Below are 26,630 nucleotides of genomic sequence, written 5' to 3'. Positions count from 1 at the left end.
ATTTTTAGAGGTTATTTAAAACAAATTTCCCTTCCTCCTTTAATTTTAAGAACATTCCCTGATGATCCACCCACTCAGAGGGAGCAAGCAGTAATTCAGGTACAAAAGCTGCTAGAAGAGTCATCCAAGATGTCCCACCACACTAGCTAGAATCCAGAACTTACTCAAGATTCTTTAGTGCCAATGAAAATGGGGCTGGAGACCAATTTTGGATCTCCACGACTTGAACTAGTTAGTTCAGTGCACCAAGTTCTGGATGGTCACTGTTCAGTCCATTATCCCTTTTTTGGGCAAGGATGAATGGATGTGCTTGATAGATCTTCCAGATGCATACTATCACATAAAGATGAACAGGTGATCCAGAAGGTATTTACGCTTCCTGCTGGGAGCCAGTCATTACCAGTTCAGAGTTCTGCCCTTAGGTCTCACCACAGTCCCAGGGTGTTTACCAAATGTATGGCAGGAGAAATAGCTCACTTGAGACTACAAGGATGCAGGGTGTTTCCATGTCTAGATTGACTGGCTCATTATCACCCTGACCAGGCCTCAGTAACGAGGGCAAGAGATCATGTTCTCATCTGGGGATAACCATAAAGTAGAAGTCTCAACTAGAACCAACCCAAAATTTGAAGTTTGTAGGATTGTTCAACACAGTCAGTGATAGCCTCACTACCTTTTTCAGTGGTTCAGACTGTAAGGTCACAGGTCAGAAAAATAATCTGCAGTAACATGATTTTAGCCCGTTTGGTCCTGCAAGTTCTAGGATCAGTGTCAGCAACTGTAGCACAAGTACTTTAGCCAAATTTTACATGAGGATCTTTCATTGGATGTTAGCAACACAGTAATCGATACTTTACCAACCCATGTCAACCCTCAATATGAATCATCTACGCAACCTATGCAAGCATGATCACGAATGGCGGAGTCAGGCAGACCAGGTTCTACAAGGTCGTCCATTCATTCCCTGTCAACCCAAGGCCATCGTGACCACAGACACTTCCTAGTTGGGGGGGGGGGGGGGGGCTTTTTTCTGGGGAAAACGTTCCAAGGCAGTTGGTCCCACAAACATGCAAACTTGCATATCCCTGTCCTAGAGATGAGAGCAGTGCTTTTAAGATTGTAGGCTTTTCAGAATGCTGTCCCTGTGGGGATGATTGCAGTTCAAATGGACAATATTTCAGTAGTTTGGTTTATCAGCAAACGAGGAGAAACTAGATTTTTATCCCTTGTATCAAGAAGCAATCAGTGTGTGGCAATAGATCTCATCCATCCACTTTCTAATAGCAATACACATTCTAGGGAAGTCCAGCGTGATAGCAGACACACTGAGCAGGTGCGATGTCCTTCAAGAACGCAACTGCAGTCATAATGTGTGTTGTCCTGCCTCAGGCAGCCCTCGGTCGGCCGGATTCCAAAGTCTGGGTCCAACGTCGGCTGATGTCGCATTTCTCTCCGACGTCAGAGCGGCAGGAGTACATAAGCATCAGCCGACGGCATCTTCTTCAGTCTTTCTTGCCGCGCGGTGCCCGAAGCAGAAGCAGTTCGCAAGTGCCGGTCGGTCAGCTCCTGTATTCTTCGATTCCGAAGTCATCAAAAAAGCTAAGTACCCCATTGGGGACCTTTTCTTGCCTCAGCCGATGTCAGAAATTACTGAAAAAGTTAACAATTGTCTTTCTTGTGATAAACAAATACCTCATAAGGATTTCCACTCTTACTGTCTTCCTTGCCTTGGCCCAGACCACGATGTTTCGGCCTGTGTAGCCTGTGCTCGCTTCAACAAGCGCACTCTCAGGCGCCGGGCGGAGTTCGCTGAAGATTTTTTTGGCGATAAATTTGCTTACACAATGCCGTCGGATCTTCCGACATCACAAACTCCCAAGAAACGAAAAGACCGGGACCGACATCCTCAGCCCGCGTCTGCCACCGACTCCACGCCAAAACCTATCGCGGGTGCTCCGGTTCCCTCAGAGACGGTCTCTCCACCGCTCCGAACCGAAGACACCGCATTACCGACGACTCCGATTCCGGATATCACTCCGACGCCAGTTATTGATTTTCCTCCAGACACCGAAACCGAGGAAATGCCTGAGACCATTGCTGTAGACAAGGTCACTCCTGCACGTGGAGCTGCCAGGCCTCCTATGGCCATGTCTATTAAGGCCTACACCAGGGCTAAGGCAGCCAGCAAAACAAAGCATCTTACTACTAAAACCTTTCCTCAGCCTACTCCAGAGACACAAATTATGTCTATGGCTGCTGATTTAATTTCTATGATTAGAGGTTCACAGGCCCATCCTGAGAGAGGATCCCAGCCTCCTTCTGATAAAAGGCCCCGGGTTGAACCCTCTGACCCTATTCCATCAGATGAAGACTCTGAGGGCTCTGTCCATTCTGATAGCCAGGAAGAGCTCTTCCAGACCGATGAGGACACGGATGCAGAGGATTCCATCCCCTCGGCCTCCCCGCCTGAGGATATTTCTTTTGGGGAAGTTCTGCATACCATGAGGGAACATTTCAAGTGGCAAGGCCAGGAATATTCTGATTCCAGAAAACGCCTTCAGACTTTCCTTAAGAAGCCCCAGCACAGGCCCTTAGCTATTCCTCCTGTACTTGATGTTTTGGATGATTTATATTCTGACTCTAGTGTTACCCCTGACTCTCTTCCTCCTGCTCCAGCCAAGCCAGACGGGTATTACAGGGTTCCAGAAACTCATTCCCATTTATTCAGGGCCCATACTGCTGATTTGGAAACTATTTCTCAGGGGCCTAAGGGAGTTTCAGCTTCCACCTCTAAAAATCCATTGCCCTCCAACAGGGAAGCTAGGTCAGAGAGATGGGGCAAAAAGGTTTACACATCCACTACCTTATCTATGAGAGCTTTGAATTGCCTTTTTCATATGTTACAATATCAGGATTTCCTGTTAGAAGATTTACAAAAAACATTGGCCACTCCTGATCCTTTAGACAGGAAGGCTTTGCAGGAAGCAGTACATAACACTCAGCAAGTAAGCAATCACTTCCTGCAGTGTGGATATGATGCACTGGAAGCTTCATGTAGGGCAGCTATGACCGGGGCAGTCATTTGTAGACATGCATGGTTAAAAGATCAACCTCTACCAGAGCATGTAAAGGCAAAACGTCTGGATGCACCTTTGGAAAAGAACAAGCTTTTTGGTGCTAATGCTAAGGATGTGTTAAAGACCATCGAGGAAAAAGCAAAATCAGTTCAGACGGTGAAAGATTTCCTCCAGGTTCAACCCCCCAGATTCAGTAGGAATTGGCCTTCAAAAAACTGGTCCTTTCCTAATCCAGAAAAATTTCAAAGGGGTAAAAACAGACGTGGCCGAGGAAGAGGCCAATACAGAGGTCCTTACAGGGGACGACAATGGCAGCCAGGAAACCAAAGAAGTGACGCAGGGGTTTCACCTGCCCCACAGCCACAATCTCAATGACTTTCCTCTACTTCCACCTACCAGGGAACAAATAGAAGCTCCCTTGGGCGGGAAATTATCTCTGTTTGCAGAATTTTGGCACAGACTGACAAAGGACAAATGGATTTTGGACATTATAGACCGAGGCTTCAGGTTCCATTTTCATACCTTGCCAAGAAAACAAGGCATGCCAAACCTACCACAAAACCAGAGGGCAGAGGCTATCAAGCAAATCTCTCTGCTGACTCGAATGAAAGCAATAGAAAGAGTTCCACAACAAGAACAAGGCCAGGGGTTTTACTCAAGACTGTTCCTTGTTCCAAGAAAAGAATCTCAGTGGAGACCAATACTGGATTTGTCCGCATTAAACACCTTTCTCATAGTACCAAAGTTCAAAATGCTGACTCTACAGCAACTCCTTCCCATGCTGGGCAAGGGGTCTTGGCTGATTACTCTGGACCTCAAGGAGGCATACCTTCATGTCCCTATCAGACACAGCTGCAGAAGATACCTCAGATTTCTTGCAGGGCCAGAGCATTATCAATTCTCAGCATTGCCATTTGGCTTATCTACTGCACCCAGAGTATTCACAAAATGCCTGGCTTCAGTAATTGCTCATTGCAGGCTCCAAGGGATACAAATTTACCCGTACCTGGACGACTGCCTCATACAAGCGGACGACAAATTGATGTTGACAAAAAACTTGGACTATGTCATACGATTACTACAAGCTCTGGGATACACAGTCAACTTTCAAAAGTCAAGACTGCAGCCATCCCAGCAAATAATCTTCTTAGGAGCCAAATTAGACACAGCCTCTCAAATGGCTTACCTGACAGAAGACAAGCAAGAGAAGTTAACTCATTACTTCAAAGGTTTAGCAAAACTCACCCAGATGACTGCAAGGAGATTCCTACAGGCCCTGGGTTACATGGCATCCTGCATTCTCCTGGTTCCATTAGCAAGACTACACATGAGAAAGCTTCAATGGTACCTAAAAGCATTTGGTCTCAGCACAGCAACAACTTGGAGACAACCATACCGCTCATTCCATGCCTACAAAAGGAATTCCTATGGTGGGCCTCGGTGAGCCAGGCCAACACAGGTATGTCATTCAAAAAACCACAGATAACACAGACCATGACCACAGACGCCTCAGACCTTGGATGGGGGGTCCACATGGAAGGCAGGTGTATACAAGGACAATGGTCTCAAAAGGAAACACATCTGCATATAAATCAAAAGGAAATGCTGGCAGTAATGCATGCTATCGAGGCCTTTCAACACCAACTTCAACAAGGCCATTTACTGATACGGACAGACAACACCACTGTGATGTGGTATATAAACAAGCAAGGGGGCACCCACTCTTACCCCCTTTGCAGACTGACAATGCATCTTTGGGAAAAATCACTGAGCCTAAACATCCAGTTACAATCCCAGTTTGTTCCAGGCAAAGACAATATGCTGGCGGACAGCCTAAGCAGGAATTTCACAGATCCACACGAGTGGAGGTTACATCCGAAGATCTTCACACAATTCACTTCGACATGGGTCAGGCCAGAAGTAGACCTTTTTGCCTCTCACCTCAACCATTATCTACAAAAATTCTGCACAAGGACATACCATCCAAAAGCTTGGAAAATAGATGCTCTCTCATTCAACTGGAACTGCCTAACAATCTATGCATTCCCACCTCTGCCACTGATGACCTCAGTACTACTAAAGATCAAAGCAGAGAGACCCAAGGGAATCATAATAGCTCCGGACTGGCCAAGACAACACTGGTACTCACTACTAAGGAGCAGATGTCACACCAGGAGGTAGGCCCTTCCCCAATGGCCTCTACTTTTGACTCAACACAACTTCAAAACAGTGCATCCAAACCTTCAGACACTGCAGCCAACAGCCTGGGAGATCCCATAAATAACCTCAACCTATCTTTCTCCAAGGAAGTTCAGCGGATACTAACAGAGGCTCGAAGACCATCCACCAGAAAGGTTTACTTAGCAAAATGGAAGAGGTTCAGCAATTGGAATACCAGCAAGGGGCATGATGCATCATTGTTGAACATCCCACTCGTCTTGGAATATTTGGCGGATATACTAAAGAACGGCCTCTCATATTCTTCCATAAAGATACATGCATCAGCTATTTCAGCTAGATATAACACTGATCCTCCTGTCTTTTCACACCCTTTGCTAAGGCAATTCCTCAGGGGAATCAAGGACATCAAGCCACCAAGAAAGGCCCCAGTGCCAGCCTGGGACCTCAATTTTGTCCTAGAAAAGCTGACTCTACCTCCTTTTGAGCCAGCAGCTTCAGTTGACTTGCAATTTCTCTTATGGAAGACAGCTTTCCTGTTGGCAATTACCTCAGCAAGAAGGGTTTCGGAAGTACAGGCCCTAATGGCAATACCACCGTTCATAATTTTTCACAGAGACAGGGTTTCATTAAGGACCAACCCTACTTTTATGCCAAAGGTGGTATCTAGGGTTTCTTTGAATCAAGCTATTCATTTGCCTGCTTTCTTCCCCAATCCTGAGAATAAGGGGGAAAGACTGTTACATACCTTGGACATTCACAGACAACTTCGATACTACCTGGACAGAACCAAGGCCAGTAGGAAGTCTGAACAACTTTTTGTAGCTTACGCCCCTGCAGTCCAAGGAAAAGCAATTTCAAAACAGACAGTTTCAAAATGGATTGGACATTGCATCAGATTTTGTTATTCCCTTCATGGAAAGACTGTTCCAGCCAATGTCAGACCACATTCCACAAGAGCTACAGCCACCTCTACAGCATTCTTAAGAGGGGTGCCTACTAAGGACATTCTAGAAGCTGCTACATGGAGCTCCGTGCATACGTTTTCCAAACACTACAATCTCCCTCTATACTCCAGATCCAGAGCAGGCTTTGCTACGGCAGTCCTGCAGGGTTTGATTGCCACACCATCTTTTTCCTAGAGCATACCTCCTCCCCCAGCTAAGCTATGGTATTCTACCCTCATGTTATGACTGCAGTTGCATTCTTGAAGGACATAGTACAGTTTTGTACCTACCATAAATGTAGATGTCCGATAGACATGCAACTGCAGTCGGATTTTCCCACCCTCCATACCCCTCTATGCCTAGGACCCTCTCCTATCCCTGTTTCTCTTAGCTGGGGATATCTGTTATGGTGTATTTGTTTTATTGCTCATTTATTTCTCTGGAATCCCGTTTTTGTCTTCCAATTTGATTACAGCCTTCCTTGGAGGGCGCCTGGCATCTGGGGCAAGAAACACTGAAGAAGATGGCGTCGGCTGATGCTTATGTACTCCAGCCGCTCTGACGTCGGAGAGAAATGCGACATCAGCCGACGTCGGACCCAGACTTTGGAATCCGGCCGACCGAGGGCTGCCTGAGGCAGGACAACCCACATGTTATGACTGCAGTTGCATGTCTATCGGACATCTACATTTATGGTAGGTACAAAACTGTACTTTCTTCTACCTCAATAGTGATCTCTCAACAAGAACATTGCAGGAATGATTTTCCATCAGTGGGGCCAGCCTTGCTGCAATCTTTTTGCCTCTCCCCTGAACAAGAAATGCAACAGCTACTTTGCCATAATACCCACACAGTGGGAATCGCCGAGGGATGCTGTCCTTCACAACTGGCACCTGGTCTGCTTTACACTTGTACTCCAATTCCTCTAATTCCAAAATTCCTACAGAAAGCTGCCATGTTGAAGAGCAAAGTCTTCCTCATCGTACCTTACTGGGCTCAACAAATTTGGTTTCCCTTCTTTGGCCTCACTTCACCAACCTTGGATTCTGGATCCTACTCCATACCTTCTGTCTCATCTGACAGGCATGATTAATCCAGACTTGTCAGACCTCAGGCTGGAGGTATAGCTTCTCCAATTACATTAATAGCCAGAGAACCTATGCTGTCTTCACCTGTCTAACATATACTTTTATCTTCCCATAAACCCTCCACACAAAAGCTCTACTCCAGTAAATGGAAAAGGTTTGTTTACTGGACTTGCTAAAATAATGTTGCTCTTCGTGTTTCAGTCTTGCAGTCATCACACTTGAGTTATCTGCCTACGGGTAGTCCTCAGTTGGCCCGAATACCAGAGACTTAGTATTTCTGCATTGGATGCTGTCGCTCCAGGACTGATGTCAGGTCGTCAGGGGTATAAAAACAGGCAGCCGACGCCATTACATTAGTCTTTCTTGCCGAGGAGCCCGAAGCAGAAGCAATTTGTAAGTGCCGGTTGGCCACTACCTAAGTTTTCATTTATGAATTGAATAATCCTGAAGTCTTCTAAAGCTAAGTACCCTGTTGGGGATCCTTTTTTCTTGCTCTAACCGATGTCAGAAAAAGTTAACAGTTGTCTCGCCTGTGGAAAGCAAATACCTCACAGAGAGTACTGCATCACCTGTTTAGGCCCAGACCACGATGTACCTCACTGTCGGTTTTGTGCCTTGTTTAACAACCGAGCCATTCATCGTCGAGCTCTCTTTGTCGCTAAATACTTTTTCTCTTGATCGCCGTATTCTGAAATTGCTTCGGTAAGCTATCCGACTACCGATATTCCGAAAAAACATAAGGATAAAGACAGACAGACTGCATAGGTCCAAAGCTGCTGACTACGCTTCCAGTAAGCTAGTCGCCAGTCCGCTGGTACTCATTGAGGTGCTTTTGCAGCCCCTGATGCCCGCTTCAGTGGATTAGCAGGCCTCTACCGAGACCCATTTGGAGTCCTTTATGCCCAGAGACTCTTCGACTATGGAACCTGCGGCTCTCTCTAGCTTGGATGGGTCCGGAGCCACTGTGCAGGCACTGGCTTCTGAGGCAGTTCTTCGCTCAACTGATGTTAGACTCAAACTGACTACTTTTTTTAACCAAAACTACCGAGTTTCTTAGGCCCAGAGCATGCACTACGCCTAGAAAAACAACGACTATAGCACATGCACCTGTTCCCATGCCACAAAAAAATGCTTAGAATGGTCTAAGACCTTACTACGCTGATTAGGGGAAATCAGCCTTCCCCTGCTAAGAGAAAGAGACCAGTCCCCTGCAGCTTCTACAGACCAGGAGTCCGATGACTCTTGAGATTTCTGATTATGAAGACCTGCCCTTATCTGCTTGTGAGATTTAGATGCAGAGGAATCCATTCCCTCTGCCTCCCCTCCAGAGGATTTTTCTTTTGGTGAAACTTTGCTATACCTTGAGAGCATTTCCACTGGGAATGCCAAGACTATCCTCAGTCCAAAAATAGACTCCGAGAATTCCCAGAGTTGCCTCAGCACAGCCCTTTAGCAATACCCCCTGTCTAGGATGATGTTGATGTTTTTATGGAATCCAGTTTTACTCCTGACACTTGGAAACCAGACAGGTACTACGGAGTACCTAACACACACACATTTCTTTTCAAGAATCCTACTATTGACCCAGAAATCATTTCCCAGGGGCCTAAAGGTATCAAGGCAACTATAGCCAAGAATCCCACCCCTTCGAACAGGGATTTCAGAGCTTTGGACAGATGGGGTAAGAAGGTATATACCTCTGTGACTCTTGCTATTAGGGCATTGAATTGTCAGTTTCACATGCTGTAGTAGCAGCAACATATTTTGGAACTTAATAAACAAAAAGGGGCAGCATTTACAGACTGTGCAGAAATAAAGAATTGCAATTGGAGCTTATGCACTCTGCAAGCCAAGTCAACAAGGATACTTTGCAGTGTGGCTTTGACAACCTAGAAGCATCTTGATGGGCAGCAGTCACTGGTTCTGTACTGAGAAGGCATGCTTGGCTCAAGGAGCAGACCTTGCCAGACCATGTCAAATCAAAGTTTCTAGACACTCCTTTGAACAAGGACAGTTTGGCACCAGAGCAGAAGAGGTTCTTAAAAGGATGGAAGAAAAAGCTAAGTCTATGCAGACTGTTAAAGAATTCTTACAAGTGCAACCACCTAGATTCAGTAGGCATTGCCCTTCCAAACACTGGTCCTTTCCAGCCCCCTCCAGGCCTTCTCTAACCAGACCCAGGGGAAACAGACCACCCAGACTTAGTCTCAGGGTATGCTGAGATCTAAGCAGTGGAGTGCCCCCACCCATCAAGCAGGGAATGGTAAGCCACCTCCTTACGGAAAAAAAACTCTCAATGACTTCCTTACTCCACTCCCCAGCCCTGCCCAATTGCTTGTGCCCCTAGGAGGAAAACTTGCCCTTCATGCAAAAAACTGGATGTCCATCACACAGGACCGGTGGGTCCTCAACATTGTACCCAGGGGTACAAATTTTATTTCCATTCACTGCCAACCCAAAGCGGGTTTCCAGACCTTCCTCCAAACCAGTGGGTAGAGGCTCACAGCCGTGTAGATTCCCTGCTCAATATCAGTGCTATTTAGCCGGTTCCAGTAGAACAGAGTGGTGAAGGATTCTACTCCAGACTCTTCCTGGTACCCAGGAAAGAAGGCTATTGGCGCCCAATCCTGGATCTTTCAATTCTCAACGCCTTCCTGGTGGTACCACAATTCAAAATGCTTACCCTGAAACAACTTCTTTCTATGCTAGCCAAGTATGTCTGGTTAGACACCCTAGACATAAAAGAAGCCTATCTGCACATCCCCATAAGGGAGTCATGCACGAAGTATCTATGTTTCAGGGCAGGATCTATGCATCATCAGTTCTCTGCACTTCCCGTTGGCTTAACTACTGCGTCCAGAGTTTTCACAAAATAACAGGCTCCAGCCATTGCATACTGCAGGCAGAGAAATATCCAAATTTACCTGTACTTGGATGACAGGAGTTGCCGTTGCAGCACCTGACATTTGTGAAACACCTTCTCACTTGCTTGGGGTACACCATCAATGAAAAGAAATTAAAACTAGTACTCAGTCAAAAAATTGTATTCCTCGGAGCAAGCTTGGACACAACATCCCATATGGCATTCCTCACTTCAGAAAAACAAGTCCGAAAGCCTACTTCAAACAAATGGACACCCGAACCCAGCTATCAGTAAGAAAAATACTGTAGGCCCTAGGGTTCATGGCCTCATCTATACTGCTAATTCCATATGCAAGACTGCATATGAGAAAACTTCAATGGTGCTTCAAAAGTCTTTGGTGCCAACATTCTCAGGAACTGGAAACAGTAATTCCTATCATACCCTAAGGACAGAGTTCCTTTGGTGGGCAGAAGCATGCAACCACAACAAGGGACTGCCCTTTTCTCAACCCCTTGCCACCCAGACCTAACCACAGACGCATCAGACTGTCTGGGGAGCACACATGTATGGCAAATGCATTTAGGACCGTTGGAGCCCAAGTCAAATTTATCTGCACATCAATCAAAAAGAGATGCTAGCTGTGCAGAACGCCCTGACAGCTTTCAGATCCCTTCTGTTTCCAGGACAACTACTAATAAAAACAGAACACCACAGTTATGTGGTGCATCAACAAGCAGGGGGGACCCCACTCCTACCCACTCTGCAGGTTAGCAGTGGCCCTGTGGCACACGGCCTTAGACATGCATGTCCATCTGCAAGCTCAGTTCCTGCCAGGGAAACAAAACTCACTGGCAGACGACTTAAGCAGAAATCTCCCAGGCTCACACAAGTGGGAAAAATAGCCCAGCACCTTCAGCCTTCTGATTCAGAAATGGTGGACCCCAGAGGGTGGATCTCTTTGCCTCCCCCTACAACCACCAGCTTAGCAAATTCTGCACCAGGAATCCTCACAGCAGGGCCTGGGAAATGGATGCTCTATCATTTCAGTGGGTAAATCTCTCAGTCTATGCCTTTCCTGCTCTGCCCCTTCTCTCGAGTATTACACAAGATAAGACAGGACAGACCAAGGATAATTCTGATTGTCCTGGACTGGCCACGCCAGCACTGGTACAGACTCCTGCGCAGCCTGTCATCCAGTTTTACCCTGGCACCTAAACCAGAACCCAGCCCTGCTCTGTCAGCAGCAAGGACAGATATTGCATCCACAACTGCAAACCCTAAATCTTGCAGCTTGGCTTATTCCTTGATTTCTCCCCCAGCAACCCTAAGCAAGCAGGTGCTGGACGTCATTTTTGAAGCCAGAAGACCAAGTACAAGAAAATCTTGTGCTGATAAATGGAAAAGGTTCTGCTCCTGGATTCAATCTAAAGGAGAGGTCACACCTCTGCCCTCCCTGCCTCTAATCCTGGATTACTTAGCAGATCTACTCCACAAAGGCCTGTTGTCCTCCTCCATTAGGATACATGCCTCAGCCGTTTCGGCTCATTACAACACTGAGCCACCTCCCCTCTCGCACCCTCTTAACAAACAGGTTCTGAGAGGGCTAAACAATTTAAGGCCACCAAGGAAAGCACCCACCTCAGCTTGGGACCTTAACTTTGTACTGGAAAAGCTCACGGTTCCCCCCTTTGAACCTGCTGAGTCAGCTGACTTAAAATTCCTCTCTTGGAAAACAGCCTTGCTTCTGGCCATCACTTCAGCTAGAAGATTGTCTGAGCTACAAGCACTTCTGGCTGTGGAACCCTTCATTTTCCATGCTGACAAGGTTTCCCTCAGGACTAACCCTTCCTTTACGCCTGAGTGGTGTCAAGTGTAGCTCTCAACCAATCCATCCATTTGTCAACTTTCTTCCCTAATCCTCAAAATAAAGGGGAAGGGATCCTGCACTCCTTGGACGTGCACAGACAGCTCAGATTCTACCTTGATAGGACTAAACCCTTCAGAAAATCTGACCAGTCACTAGTCAGCTTTGCAACAGGGGCAGAGGGCAAGGCCATTTCAAAACAAACAATTTCTAAATGGGTAGCACACTGCATCCATTTCTGCTACAAGCACCATGGGAAACCAACCCCTAGGGGGGGGGGGGTCAGAACACTTTCTACTAGGGCAACATCCACCTCTACAACATTTCTCAGGGGAGTCCCTACCAGGGACATCCTGGAAGCTACCTGGAGTTCTGTACACACCTTCACCAAGCATTACCACCTGCCTATCTTTTCCAAATCCAGGTTTTGCAACAGCAGTCCTGCAAGGCATACTAGCCAGCCCCATCTCTTCATGACTGCCTGCACCCTTCTTCAGCTTTGGGAATCCACCCAAGTGTGATGACTGCAACACTGAAACACAAAGAGCAGTACAGTTCTGTACATTTACTGTAAATGTAGATGTTAGTGTGTCTTCACTGATGTTCATCATGCATACAGCTGCAGTAATCACAGATGGGTTCTCTGCCGTCAGGCGGGTCCTCGGTCGGCCGAATTCCAAAGTCTAGGTCCGGCGTCGGTTGTTGTCGCTTTCTTTCCTGACGTCAATGAGGCAGGGGTATATAAGACACAGCCGACACCATTTTCTCCAGTCTTTTTTGCCGCGCGGTGCCCGAAGCAGTTCGCAAGTGCTGGTCGGCCAGCTCCTGAATTTACGAAAAATTGGAAACCGAAGTCTTCTTTAAAGCTAAGTACCCCGTTGGGGAAACTTTTCTTGCCTCAGACCGATGTCAGAAAAAGTTAACAATTGTATTTCTTGTGGGAAGCAAATACCGCATAAGGATTTAGATTCCCTCTGCATACCTTGTTTAGGCCCAGACCACGACGTCTCGGGCTGTCGCTTTTGCGCTACTTTCAATAAACGCACTATTAAGCGTCGGGCGGAGTTCGCCCAACACCTTTTTGGTAAAGCCTTTGATTATAAAATGTCGTCGGAGACTCCAAAAAACACAAGGACAAGGACCGGCACGCGAGGTCCGCGGTCTCCACCGACACCACGCCAAAACCGGCTACACGTGGTCTGGTTCTCAGCGAGATGTCTATGCAGTCCCTGACTACCGACGACACTTCTTTGGCGGTGTCTTCTGTAACCGAGACCGCAGGTACCTCGGCCCATACCCAGACTACAACCACCGAAGCCACTGTGAGCGTTGAGCCTCCTAATGTGGACAGGTCTACTTCCACCCATGGTGTCTTTAGACCCTCATCTTCCTTTTCCATTAAGGCCTTTACTAAGTCCAAATCAGCCAGGCATCCAAAGAGGCCTGTTGCACAGGGCCCATCTCCAGGCCCCATGCCTAAAAAGCAGATGCTTAAAATGGCTGAGGATTTAATTACTCTTATCAGGGGTTCCGAACCCCTTCCAGACAAAAGACCCAGAGTGGAGGAAGATTCTCCCTCTTCTGATCAGGGCTGCATTTTTTCAGAACATTCTGATGTAGAGGAACACTCTTACTCCCCTTTTGAAGATTCTGATGCAGAGCAGTCCATTCCTTCTGTATCTCCTCCAGAGGATTTTTCTTTTGGGGAAACCTTGCACACCTTGAGGGAACACTTCCATTGGGAAGGCCAAGACTTTTCTGATTCCAAGAAAAGACTAAGGGAATTTCTTTTGTTACCTCAACACAGACCTCTGGCGATACCTCCTGTCTTGGACATGCTTGATGATGTTTATTCGGAGGCTTGCCTTAATCCGGATTCCCTGCCTCCTGCCCCAGTCAAGCCCAATAGGTACTACAGAGTTCCTAACTCCCACCAATTTCTTTACAAAAGCCATAATGCTGACCCTGAAACCATTTCTCAAGGCCCCAAGGGAATGAAGGCCTCTACTGCTAAGAATCCACTACCTTCCGAAAGAGTCAAGATCCTTAGAAAGGTGGGGAAAAAAGGTATATACCTCTGCCACCCTAGCCATGAGGGCCTTAAATTGTCAGTTCCATATGCTTAAGTATCAGCAGTTTCTGTTATCACAATTAAGAAATAAAATGTCTCAACCTGAACAACCAGATTTGAAGGAGTTGCAGGATATGATGCATAGTGCAGAACAAGTGGGTAAACACACCTTACAAATGTGGCTGTGATGCCCTAGAGTCCTCAAGTAGAGCTGCTGTTACAGGATCAGTCATTCGTAGACATGCCTGGCTTAGGGAACAAATCTTTCCTGATCATGTGAAAGCTAAACTACTAGATGCTCCTTTACAAAAGGATGTGCTATTTGGTACTAATGCTGAGGAGATACTACGGAAAATGGAAGAAAAAGCCAAATCTATGCAAACTGTCAATGCTTTTCTACAGGTTCAACCACCACGTTTTAGCAGAAATTGGCCTTCTAAAAACTGGTCCTTTCCAGCCACAGACGAGCCCCAAACAGGTAAATACAGGCGCACAAGGGGCAGAGGACAATCACAAGGATCATATAGAGGCAGGCAATGGCAAACTCCAGCACCAAGAGGTGGCGAAGACAGTGCACAACAATACAGGAAACAAACCCAATGACTTCCTCCTTTCCATGCCAAGCAAGTCTCAGCTGGCAGCACCCTTGGGAGGAAAGCTGGCATTATTTACAAGAAGTTGGCATATTGTCACAACAGACAAATGGATCCTGGACGTTATAAACAGAGGCTACAGATTTCATTTTCACACTCTTCCAAAAATGAGAGGCATGCCAAACCTGCCACACAATCAAAGGGCAGTGGCACAACTACAAATTTCAAAGCTCATAGACATGAAAGCCATTCAAGAGGTGCATACTCACGAACAAGGTCAAGGTTTTTATTCCAGGCTATTTCTGGTACCAAGGAAAGTGACCGACTGGAGACCCATTTTGGACTTAACCATCCTAAACACATTCTTACTCGTACCAAAATTCAAGATGCTCAGATTACAGCAGCTTCTTCCCATGCTGGGCAAGGAGTTTTGGCTGGTAACATTGGACCTCAAGGAGGCATACCTGCATGTCCCAATCAGACAAAGCTGCAGAAGATACCTCAGATTTCTTGCAGGTTCAATCCACTATCAATTCTCTGCTTTGCCCTTTGGCTTATCTACTGCGCCCAGAGTATTCACGAAATGCCTGGCATCAGTAATTGCCTACTGCAGACTTCAAGGGATACAAATTTACCCTTATTTGGACGACTGCCTGATCCAAGCGGACAGCAAGCACATACTTCTGGAACATCTGGCTTATGTAATACGGTTACTGAATTCCCTGGGATACACAGTCAACAAAGAGAAATCCAGGCTAACACCATCTCAGAAAATAACTTTCCTGGGTGCCAACTTGGACACAAACACCCAGATGGCCTCTCTTACGCCAGAAAAACTTCAAAATACTAGCAAATTGTACCAGGCTTACTGAAGGAAAATCCTGCAGGCACTGGGCTTCATGGCATCTTGCATTCTTTTAATCCCATGTGCAAAGTTGCATATGAGGAAACGTCAGTGGTACTTAAAAAACCTATGGTCTCAACACAGCCACAGTTTGGAAACAATAATACCAATAATTCCATGTTTGCCAAAGGAATTTCTATGGTGGGCGCAAGCATGTCAAACAAACACAGGTCTCCCATTCTGCAAGCCTCAAGCAAATCAAGTCATCACAACAGACGCCTCAGATTACGCCTGGGGGGCACACATGACAGACAGGTGCATTCAGGGCAAATGGTCTGAAAAGGAAAAGCACCTTCACATCAATCAGAAAGAAATGCTAGCAGTGATAAATGCAATTACAGCTTTCAAGGACCTCCTGCATCCAGGACAATTATGGATAAGAACAGACAACACCACAGTAATGTGGTACATAAACAAGGAGGAACACATTCATACCCCCTGTGCAGACTAGCCATGACACTTTGGAACTTGGCCCTGGAATGGCAAATCGAACTTCAGGCACAGTACTTGCCAGGTTTGGAAAACACGCTGGCAGACCATCTAAGCAGAAATATGACAGATCCACACGAATGGAAGTTGCATCCTCAAGTGTTTACAAAGATAATCCAAGCGTGGGGGAGGCCAGACATAGATCTCTTCGCCTCCCACAGGAATCATCAATTGGAAAAGTTCTGTTCAAGGACCTTTCATCCAAAGGCCTGGAGAGTGGACGCCCTTTCATTCAGTTGGACAGCATGGACAGTTTACGCTTTCCCACCTCTGCCTCTTCTGCCCAAGGTACTCTTAAAAGCAAGAGCAGACAGACCGAAGATGATACTGATTGCTCCAGACTGGCCAAGACAACACTGGTACCCACTCCTGAGGTGCCTAACTCATACTCCTCCCTGGTCCCTACCTCTAATGCCTCTTCTGCTGACTCAGCACAGCTACAAAACTCTTCACAGTCAGCTGAAAACACTCAATCTCGCTGCATGGAAAATTCCTTAACACCACAACAGACCCTACTCCCCAAAGAGGTGCAGGATGTCATTTTGGAGGCCAGAAGGCCATCTACTAGAAAGGCTTACTCCACAAAATGGAAACGGTTTTGCTCTTGGAATGAGAAAAAATGCCAAGACCCTAGAAAACTGAATTTGCCTCGGGTATTACAGTATCTAGCTGAGCTGCTGAACAGTGGACTCTTATTTTCCTCCATAAAAATCCATGCCTCAGCCATTTCTGCAGAATTCAAAACTGATCCACCCTTATTCTCTCACTCACTCTTAAGACAGTTCCTCAGAGGGGCTAAGAATATAAGACCACCAAGGAAACAACCAATGCCAGCCTGGGATCTTAATTACATTCTAGAAAAATTAACATTGCCTCCCTTTGAACCAGCTGCCTCAACAGATTTGCAATATTTGTCCTGGAAAACAGCCTTCCTTCTGGCCATTACCTCAGCTCGTAGGGTTTTGGAACTACAAGCCCTCATGGCTGTGCAGCCCTTTCTCATCTTCCATCAGGACAGGGTTTCCCTTCGAACCAACCCGTCATTAATGCCTAAAGTGGTATCCAGGGTAGCTTTAAATCAAACCATACACTTACCTACCTTTTACCCCAATCCTCAAAACAAAGGGGAAAGGCTGCTACACTCCTTAGACATCCATAGACAGCTACGTTATTATTTGGACAGGACAAAGCCTTTCAGGAAATCAGAACAACTTTTTGTGTCCTATGCTGTAGGAGCTCAAGGGAAGCCAGTTACCAAACAGACAATTTCAAAATGGATAGGCCACTGCATACGGTTTTGTTACTCCTATCATGGAAAATCTGTCCCTACAGGCATCAGACCCCACTCCACCAGGGCCACAGCTACCTCTACAGCCTTCATCAGAGGAGTTACTACCAAAGATATTTTGGAGGCAGCCACTTAGAGTTCTGTGCATACCTTCACAAAACACTACCACCTGCCTTTATATTCCAAAACTAGAGCAGGCTTTGCCACTGCTGTGTTGCAGGGCATTCTGGCTCATCCCAGTTCCACCTAGTGCCTACCACCCTGTGCGTAGCTTTGGGATTCTACCCATCTGTGATTACTGCAGCTGTATGCACGATGAACATAGTACAGTTTTGTACCTACCATAAATGCAGATGTTCGAGTGCTAATACAGCTGCAGTACAGTTTTCCCTCCCTCCTTCCCCTCTTGGTAAAGGTCTAGGGCCTAACCCCTCTTCATACAACCTGATTGGGTTATCCTTTTATGGTATATTTGCTTGCAACTACTGATTTTTGATTATATTGCATTGCATGTATATAAATATAATTTATGTATTGCCTTCTTTCTGGGGGCACCTGACATCTGGGGCAAGAAAGACTGAAGAAAATGGCGTTGGCTGTGTCATATATACCCCTGCCTCACTGACGTCAGGAAAGAAAGCGACAACAACCGATGCCGGACCTAGACTTTGGAATTCGGTCGACCGAGGACCCGCCTGACGGCAGAGAACCCATCTGTGATTACTGCAGCTGTATTAGCACTCGAACATCTACATTTATGGTAGGTACAAAACTGTACTTTGCAGTCCTGGTTTCCCTCCCTCCAGCCCCCTGTTTTTTCTCTCTCTCTCCTCTCTATGGCTATTACTCACCCCTTTCAGGGGTATTGGTATTTACTTTTTACTGGTGGTGATGTCCTTCAAGGATGCATCTGCAGTCCTTACAAATGGGTTGTCCTGTCGTCAGGCAGCCCTTCGGTCGGCCGGATTCCAAAGTCTGGGTCTGGCCTCGGCTGGTGTCGCACTTCACCCGACATCATAGCTGCAGTTCTTCGGGTATAAAGGCATCAGCCGACGCCATTTTCCCCAGTCTTTTTTGCCGCGTGGCGCCCGAAGCAGAAGCTGTTAGCAAGTGCCGGTCGGTCAGAACCAGAGATTACTACTACAAGTACCGAAGACTTCTAAAAAGCTAAGTACCCCGTTGGGGACTCTTTCTTTCCTCAGCCGATGTCAGAAAAAGTGAATAACTGTTTAAATTGTGGGAAACAAATACCTCATAAAGATTTCCACTCTTACTGCTTACCTTGCTTAGGCCCAGACCACGACGTAGCAGCTTGTCTAGCCTGTGCTTCTTTCAACCGACGAACGCTTAGACGTCGGTCGGAATTGCTGAAGAGTTTTTCGCTCCGCTTTTGCTTACATTATGCCGTCGGATACTCCGACTCGCAAATTTCTAAAAAGCGCAAGGAAAAGGACCAACACTCGCGGTCCGCGGTTCCGGCCTAAACCGCGGTTAAGCCAACCGCGAGTGTCTCGGTTTCGGCTGAAACCGAGTCCACGGTTCTTCCTTCGGCCGAAAGCTTGCCACTTAACGAGGCCTCATCCAGCTTGGCTGAATCTGCTACTGATATCACACCTGCTCTTGCAGGTTCACAGGATTTATCTGATACTATCCCTTTGGATATTTCTACCCCTGCACGTGGAGCTGCTAGGCCTCCTGCATCCATGTCGATTAAGGCCTTTGCCAGGGCTAAAGCAGCAAAAACTACCAAAACTGTGCCTGCTAAGACCCCCCTCTCACAGGCCTAGTTCTAGTTCACAAATGCTTAGTCGAGCAGAGGATCTCATTTCTTTGATCCGGGGATCCCAACCACATCCAGACAGGGCCTCTCACCCACCTCCAGAGAAGAGGACTAGAGTAGAGCCCTGAGCCAGTTTCTTCAGATGGCTCCTCTGATGAATCAGATAATTCAAACCCTCCAGAGGGCCCTTTTTCTCCTTATGAGGACTCTGATGCAGAAGAGACCATTCCTTCTGCCTCTCCGCCTGAGGAATTTTCTTTTGGGGAAACCTTGCATGCTATGAGGGAACAATTTCAATGGCAGGGCCAGGATTTTTCAGACTCTAGGAAAAGGCTTAGAACCTTTTTGCATTTGCCACAGCATAGGCCTTTAGCCATTCCTCCAGTACTTACTGTTGTGAATGATGCTTTTAATGATGCTTGTACTGCTCCTGATTCTCTTCCTCCGGCCCCTGCTAAGCCCGATAGGTACTACAGGGTTCGGACACACATTATCATTTGTATAAGGCCCCTTTTGCAGATCCCGAAACTATCTCCCAGGGACCCAAGGCTGTAGCAGCTACCTCTACCAAAAAAACCCGCCCCTCTGAAAGGGAATCTAGGGCCTTAGAGAGATGGGGTAAGAAAGTTTACACTTCTGCTACTCTTTCAGCTAGGGCCTTGAACTGTCAATTCCACATGATTCAGTATCAGGAATTTATGTTAGAACAGTTAACTAAAAAACTGTCCTCGGATGAACCATTAGACAAAAAATCTGTACAGGAAATGGTACATAACATTCAGCAGGTCAGTAATCATTCCTTAAAATGCGGCTATGATGCACTGGAGGCTTCCTTTAGATCAGCCATGACTGGCACAGTGATCAGAAGACATGCATGGTTAAAAGAGCAGTCCTTACCAGACCATGTTAAATCAAAGCTCCTAGATGCTCCCATGGATAAGCTCAATTTGTTTGGCTCCTGCACAGCAGGTGCTGAAGAAGGTGGAAGAGAAAGCAAAATCTGTACAGACAGTCAAGGATTTCTTGCAGGTCCAGCCACCAAGGTTTAGCAGGAACTGGCCTTCCAAGAATTGGTCCTTTCCAGACACCTCCAGACCTCCGAGAGGCAGGAATAGACGCTCAAGAGGCAGGGGTCAATCCAGAGGTGCATACAGGGGACGTCAGTGGCAGGCTAACAACCAGCGAGGTACAGCCACAGATCCAGCCACCACCACTTCCACAGGACAATCACAGTGACTTGGCTCTGGCACCGTCTACCAGGGAACAACTAGAGGCACCCTTAGGCGGGAAGCTAGCCTTATTTTCAGTAAACTGGCATTACATCACAGGAGACAAATGGATTTTACAGACAATAGACCAAGGTTACAGGTTTCACTTCCATACTCTACCAAGGAAGAGAGGAATGCCAAACCTACCTCCAAATCAGAAGACAGAAGCTCTAGAACAAATAACTCACTTACTAAGGATGAGAGCTGTAGAAAGGGTACCATCTATGGAACAAGGGCAAGGATTTTACTCCAGACTCTTCCTGGTACCAAGAAAAGAAAACCAATGGAGACCTATTCTCGACCTGTCCGCTTTAAACACATACCTCATTGTTCCAAAATTCAAAATGCTGACCCTACAGCAGCTTCTTCCCATGCTGGGCAAGGAGTCTTGGCTGGTAACTCTAGATCTCAAGGAGGCATACCTGCACGTCCCCATACGACCAAATTGCAGAAGATACCTCAGATTTCTTGCAGGATCAGAGCATTATCAATTCTCAGCATTGCCCTTTGGCTTATCTACTGCCCAGAGTATTCACGAAATGCCTGGCATCAGTAATTGCTCATTGCAGGCTTCAGGAATTCAAATTTACCCTTACCTGGACGACTGCCTGTTACAAGCGGACAACAAAACAAATTAACAAGAGATTTGCAAAGGGTCATTCATCTACTACAAGCCCTGGGATACACAGTCAGTATAAAAAGTCAAGGCTGATACCATCCCAAAGGATAACCTTCTTGGGTGCAGATCTGGACACAACAAAACAAATGGCATTCCTGACAGTAGAAAACAGGAGCAACTCCTTTCTACTTCATGGCATTAACAAAGCAGAACCAGCTAACAGCAAGAAAAGTCCTGCAAGCTCTCGTTACATGGCATCCTGCATAATATTGATTCCACATGCCAGACTACATATGAGAAAGTTACAGTGGTACCTAAGGAATTTATGGTCTCAGCACAAGCACAGCCTAGAAACCCAAATTCCAATAATTCCATGCCTGAAGCAAGAATTCCAATGGTGGGCTCAGGCCTGTCAATCAAACAAGGGACTGCCCTACCACAGCACTCAACCAAGCCAGACCATCACAACAGACGCCTCAGACCTCGGTTGGGGGGCACACATGCTGGACAAGTGCATACAAGGCTTATGGAATCAAGACCAGCTGCACCTACACATAAATCAAAAGGAAATGCTGGCAGTAAAACTGGCAATTCAGGCATTCAGACCATTTCTTCGACAGGGTCAACTGCTGATAAGGACGGACAACACCACAGTTATGTGGTACATCAACAAACAGGGAGGCACACATTCATACCCTCTATGCCGGATGGCAATGGACCTCTGGAATGTGGCACTGAGCTTCAACATTCAGTTACAAGCAATTTTTGTGCCAGGAAAAGAAAATATACTAGCAGACATCCTAAGCAGAACTACCACGGATGCCCACGAATGGATGCTGCATCCGGACATCTTCAAAACCATTACAGGGAAATGGGGACTACCAGAAATAGACTTATTTGCATCCCCACACAATCACCAACTGAAAAAATTCTGCACAAGGACGTACCACCCACTTGCTTGGAAAGTGAACTCCCTATCTTTCAGTTGGAAAAACCTGGCAGCATATGCATTCCCACCTCTTCCTTTGATGCACAAGGTGCTATTGAAGATCAAAGAAGACCGTCCAAGGATCATCCTGATAGCTCCGGACTGGCCAAGGCAACATTGGTACCCATTACTGAGGAGTATGTCTCTGGAACAAATATGGCCTCTGCCCCTAGTTCCCTTGCTGTTAACACAGAACAACTGCATAACCCTGCATCCAAACCTGAAAACACTGCAGCTGGCTGCCTGGAACATTGCATAAGACCAAATAACCCAGATTTATCTCAAAGGGTTAAAGACATTATCTTGGAGGCTCGCAGACCCTCAAGAAAAAAATATTCAGCAAAATGGAAAAGATATCTCATTTGGAGTACTGCAAAAGGAGAGAATGTGTCACTGGTAAACATAGCTAACATCCTGGAATACTTGGCAGAGCTCTTCCACAACGGCCTGTCCTATTCTTCCATTAAGATTCATGCATCAGCTATTTCAGCAGAATACAACTTGGATCCTCCACTCTTCTCACATCCTCTGCTCAGGCAGTTTCTGAGAGGAATTAAAAATGTAAACCCACCTAGGAAGTCACCATTGCCAGCATGGGACTTGAACTTTGTGCTAGAAAAGTTGACACTCCCTCCTTTCGAGCCAGCAGCAACAGCAGAATTACAGTACTTATCATGGAAAACTGCTTTCCTGCTTGCAATCACTTCAGCAAGAAGGGTATCTGAGCTACAGGCATTAATGGCAGTACAGCCCTTCCTGATCTTCCATCAAGATAGTGTCCATGAGAACTAATCCTACTTTTATGCCAAAGGTGGTCTCCAGGGTATCTTTAAATCAAGCTATCCACCTACCTACATTCTTCCCCAACCCACAGAACAGGGGAGAAAGACTGTTGCATACCTTGGATGTACATAGACAACTGCGTTACTACCTGGACAGGACCAAGAGCAATAGAAAAACTGACCAGCTACTGGTAGCATATGCAACAGGAATGGAAGGAAAAGCAATTTCAAAACAGACAATCTCTAAGTGGATAGGAAATTGCATTAGATTTTGTTACTCCTACCATGGGAAGAAAACTCCAGAAAACATCAGGCCTCACTCTACAAGGGCTACAGCCACTACCACAGCTTTCTTACGAGGAGTGGCTACCAAAGACATTTTAGAGGCTGCTACTTGGAGCTCCGTGCATACATTTGCCAAGCATTATAATTTACCTTTATACTCCAGATCCCAAGCAGGTTTTGCCACTGCTGTTTTGCAAGGGATCTTAACTACACCATAATCTTATTTCTCCTCCTCCCCCAGTTTGGCTATGGTATTCTACCCATTTGTAAGGACTGCAGATGCATCCTTGAAGGACATAGTACAGTTTTGTACCTACCATAAATGTAGATGTCCGATAGGCATGCATCTGCAGTCAGGATTACCCACCCTCCTTCCCCTCTGTGGTACTCCTAGGGTATTTGCCCATCTTGTAGCTAGCTGGGGGAATCTATTATGGTGTATTTGTTTGTATATATGTACATACATGCTTATTTTTTGTTTGCTCTCTACTATTTGGAACCATTTGCATTTATCCAAATTTAGCCTTCCTAGAGGGCACCTGGCATCTGGAGGAAGAAACACTGAGGAAAATGGCGTCGGCTGATGCCTTTATACCCGAAGAATTGCCGCTATGACGTCGGGTGAAGTGCGACACCAGCCGAGGCCAGACCCAGACTTTGGAATCCGGCCGACCGAAGTTCTGCCTGACGACAGGACAACCCATTTGTAAGGACTGCAGATGCATGCCTATCGGACATCTACATTTATGGTAGGTACAAAACTGTACTTTCTTCCTGTTTCATTGTTGGTCATCACACTTGGGTTATCTGCCTGCAAGTAGCCCTCAATTGGTCCGAATACCAGAGTCTTAGTATTTCTGCGTCAGATGCTGCCGCTTCTTCCATGATATCAGGTAGTCAGGGGTATAAAAACCGGTAGCCGACACCATTACATCAGTCCTTCTTGCTGAGGATGAGCTCAAAGCAGAAGCAAGTGCCGGTCAGCCGCTACCTGAAATTTTCGATTTGATAATCCTGAAGTCTTCTAAAGCTAAGTACCCTGTGGGGATCCTTTTTTTCTTGCTCTAATTGATGTCAGAAAAAGTTAACAGTTGTCTTGCCTGTGGAAAGCAAATACCTCACAGAGATTTTCATTCTTACTGTGTCACCTGTTTAGGCCCTGACCACAACGTCCCTCGCTCTTGGTTTTGTGCCTTGTTTAACACCCGAACCATTCATCGTCTGGCTATTTTTGTTGCTAAATTATTTCGCTCTCTATCTCCATATTCTGAAATGGCTTCGGTAAGCTATCCGACTACCGATCTTCCAAAAAAACGCAAGGATAAAGAGAGATCGCATAGGTCCAGAACTGCCAATGCTTCCGTTAAGCTAGTCGCCAGTCCTCTGGTACTCAGTGAGGCATCTTTGCAGCCCCTGATGCCCACTTCTGTGGATTCGCAGGCCTCTGCTTAGACCCATTTGGAGTCTGGTATGCTGCGAGATACTTCTTCGACTATGCCACCTGCGGATGTCTCTACCTTGGATGGGTCCGGAGCCGGTGTGCAGGCACCGGCTTCTGACTGTTTTCTGTCCTACCGATGTTCGCATCAAGCAGACAACTTTTTTTAGCCAAAACTACTGAGTTTCTTAGGCCCAGAATACGCACTACACCCGGAAAACCGACCAGAGTGCATACTCAGCCACCCATGCCACAAAAACAAATGCTTAGAATGGCTGAAGACCTTATAACTCTAATTAGGGAAATCCAACCTTCCCCTACTAAGAGACAAATAATTCAGTTGCCTTCAGATTCTACAGACCAGTAGTCCGATGACTCTGACCTTTCTGATTATCAGGACATGCCCTTATCAGCCTATGAGGAGTCAGATGCAGAGGAATCCATTCCCTTTGCCTACCCTCCAGCAGATTTTTCTTTTGGTGAAACCTTGCATACTTTGAGAGCATTTCCATTGGGAATGCCAAGACTATCCTCAGTCCAAAAAGAGACTCAGAGAATGTTTACAGCTGCCTTAGCATAGGCCCTTTGCTGTACCCCCTGACCTGGATGTTGTGGATGATGTTTTCATGGAATCCAGTCTTAGTCCAGACACCTTACCTCCGGCCCCTAGGAAACCTGACCGGTACTACCGAGTACCTGATTCCCACAAGTTTCTTTTCAAGAATCCTACTGCTGATCCACAGATAATTTCTCTGGGACCTAAAGGTGTTAAGGCTACTACTACAGCCAAAATTCCTACACCTTCGGACAGGGATTCCAGCACGTTAGACAGATGGTAAAAAAATGTATACCTCTGCAACTCTTGCTATCGCCAGTTTTACATGCTGAAGTACCAGCAACATATTATGAAACTCAAACAAAAAATGGTACTATTTCCAGATTGTGCAGGAAATTAAGATTTGCAAGAGCTTATGCATTCTGGAAACCAAGTTAGTAAGCATACCTTGCAATGTGGTTTTGATGTCCTAGACGCATCTTGCAGGGCTGCAGTCACTGGCTCTGTACTGAGAAGACATGCTTGGCTGAATGAGCAGACCTTGCCAGATCATGTCAAATCCAATTTACTAGACGCTCCTTTACATAAGGACTGTTTGGCACCAAAGCAGAAGTTGTTCTTAAGATGGAAGGAAAAGCTAAATCTATGGAAACTGTTAAAGAATTCTTGCAAGTACAACTGCCTAGATTCAGTAGGCATTGCCCTTCAAAACACTGGTCCATTCCAGCCCCCTCCAGGCCTTCCCAAACAAGACCCAGGAGAAAGACCACCCAGGCTACAGTCTCTGGGTATGCAGAGATCTAAGCAATGGAGTGCCTCCACCCCTAAAACAGGGAGTGGTAAGCCACCTCCCCTATGGAAAAAGTTCACAATGATTTCCCAACTCTACTTTCCAGCCCTGCCCAATTGCTTGTGCCTCTAGGAGGAAACCATGCCCTTCATGCAAAAAAACTGGATGTCCATCACTCAGGACCAATTGGTCCTTGGGTCCTCAAAATTATATTAGACATGAGTAGCCAGCATGTGGGGAAAAAAGGCACAAAATGCCAAATGACCATTGGATTAAGCCAAAAAGCTAAATCCCTTTATTGTCCATACCGGTTTCGGCCACAAAGCCTTCATCCGTGGAACAGAATCGCATAGCAAAAACACACAATCCCATCTAAATAGACCCCTTCCACCAATAGAAAAATAGCCCTGCCCACTGCAACACAAAAGTCACCCCTTCCATAATATACAAATAGTAATAGTAGAAAATAACCTGTGATTACATCAGCAGCAGTCTAAAGAAATACTATGCATATAAATATGCATCAAAAAATGATAATTTCCAATAGAGAAAAAAGATAGAACCCATACATAACTAATCTAGGCAAAAAAGGTCCCATAAAACATACAATACAGAATGCAACATTAGAAATGGTCATTAAGTCCAAGAGGGAATAATCCCCCCCAACTTAATGATCCAATATTTTTCTTTTTTGTTTGGAATGCTGTGCCAACCCTATTTGTTGTTTCTGATGTCCTTCAAGGATGCATCTGCAGTCCTTAC

The 26,630-nt window shown here is 46.2% G+C and overlaps 1 protein-coding gene across 1 annotated transcript in view; it reads left to right on the top strand.

Moving 5' to 3' along the window:
- The window catches only part of BRD4 (bromodomain containing 4), a 1,872,054-nt gene that overhangs the window by 1,177,826 nt on the left and 667,598 nt on the right, over positions 1-26,630 (top strand). The gene's annotated exons all lie outside the window — the stretch shown is intronic.

Source organism: Protopterus annectens, chromosome 9.part0, assembly GCF_019279795.1.
Source record: "Protopterus annectens isolate FY-2018-M chromosome 9.part0, PAN1.0, whole genome shotgun sequence".
In the NCBI taxonomy this organism is placed as follows: domain Eukaryota; kingdom Metazoa; phylum Chordata; order Ceratodontiformes; family Protopteridae; genus Protopterus; species Protopterus annectens.
This window is presented reverse-complemented; position numbering and strand designations above follow the sequence as displayed.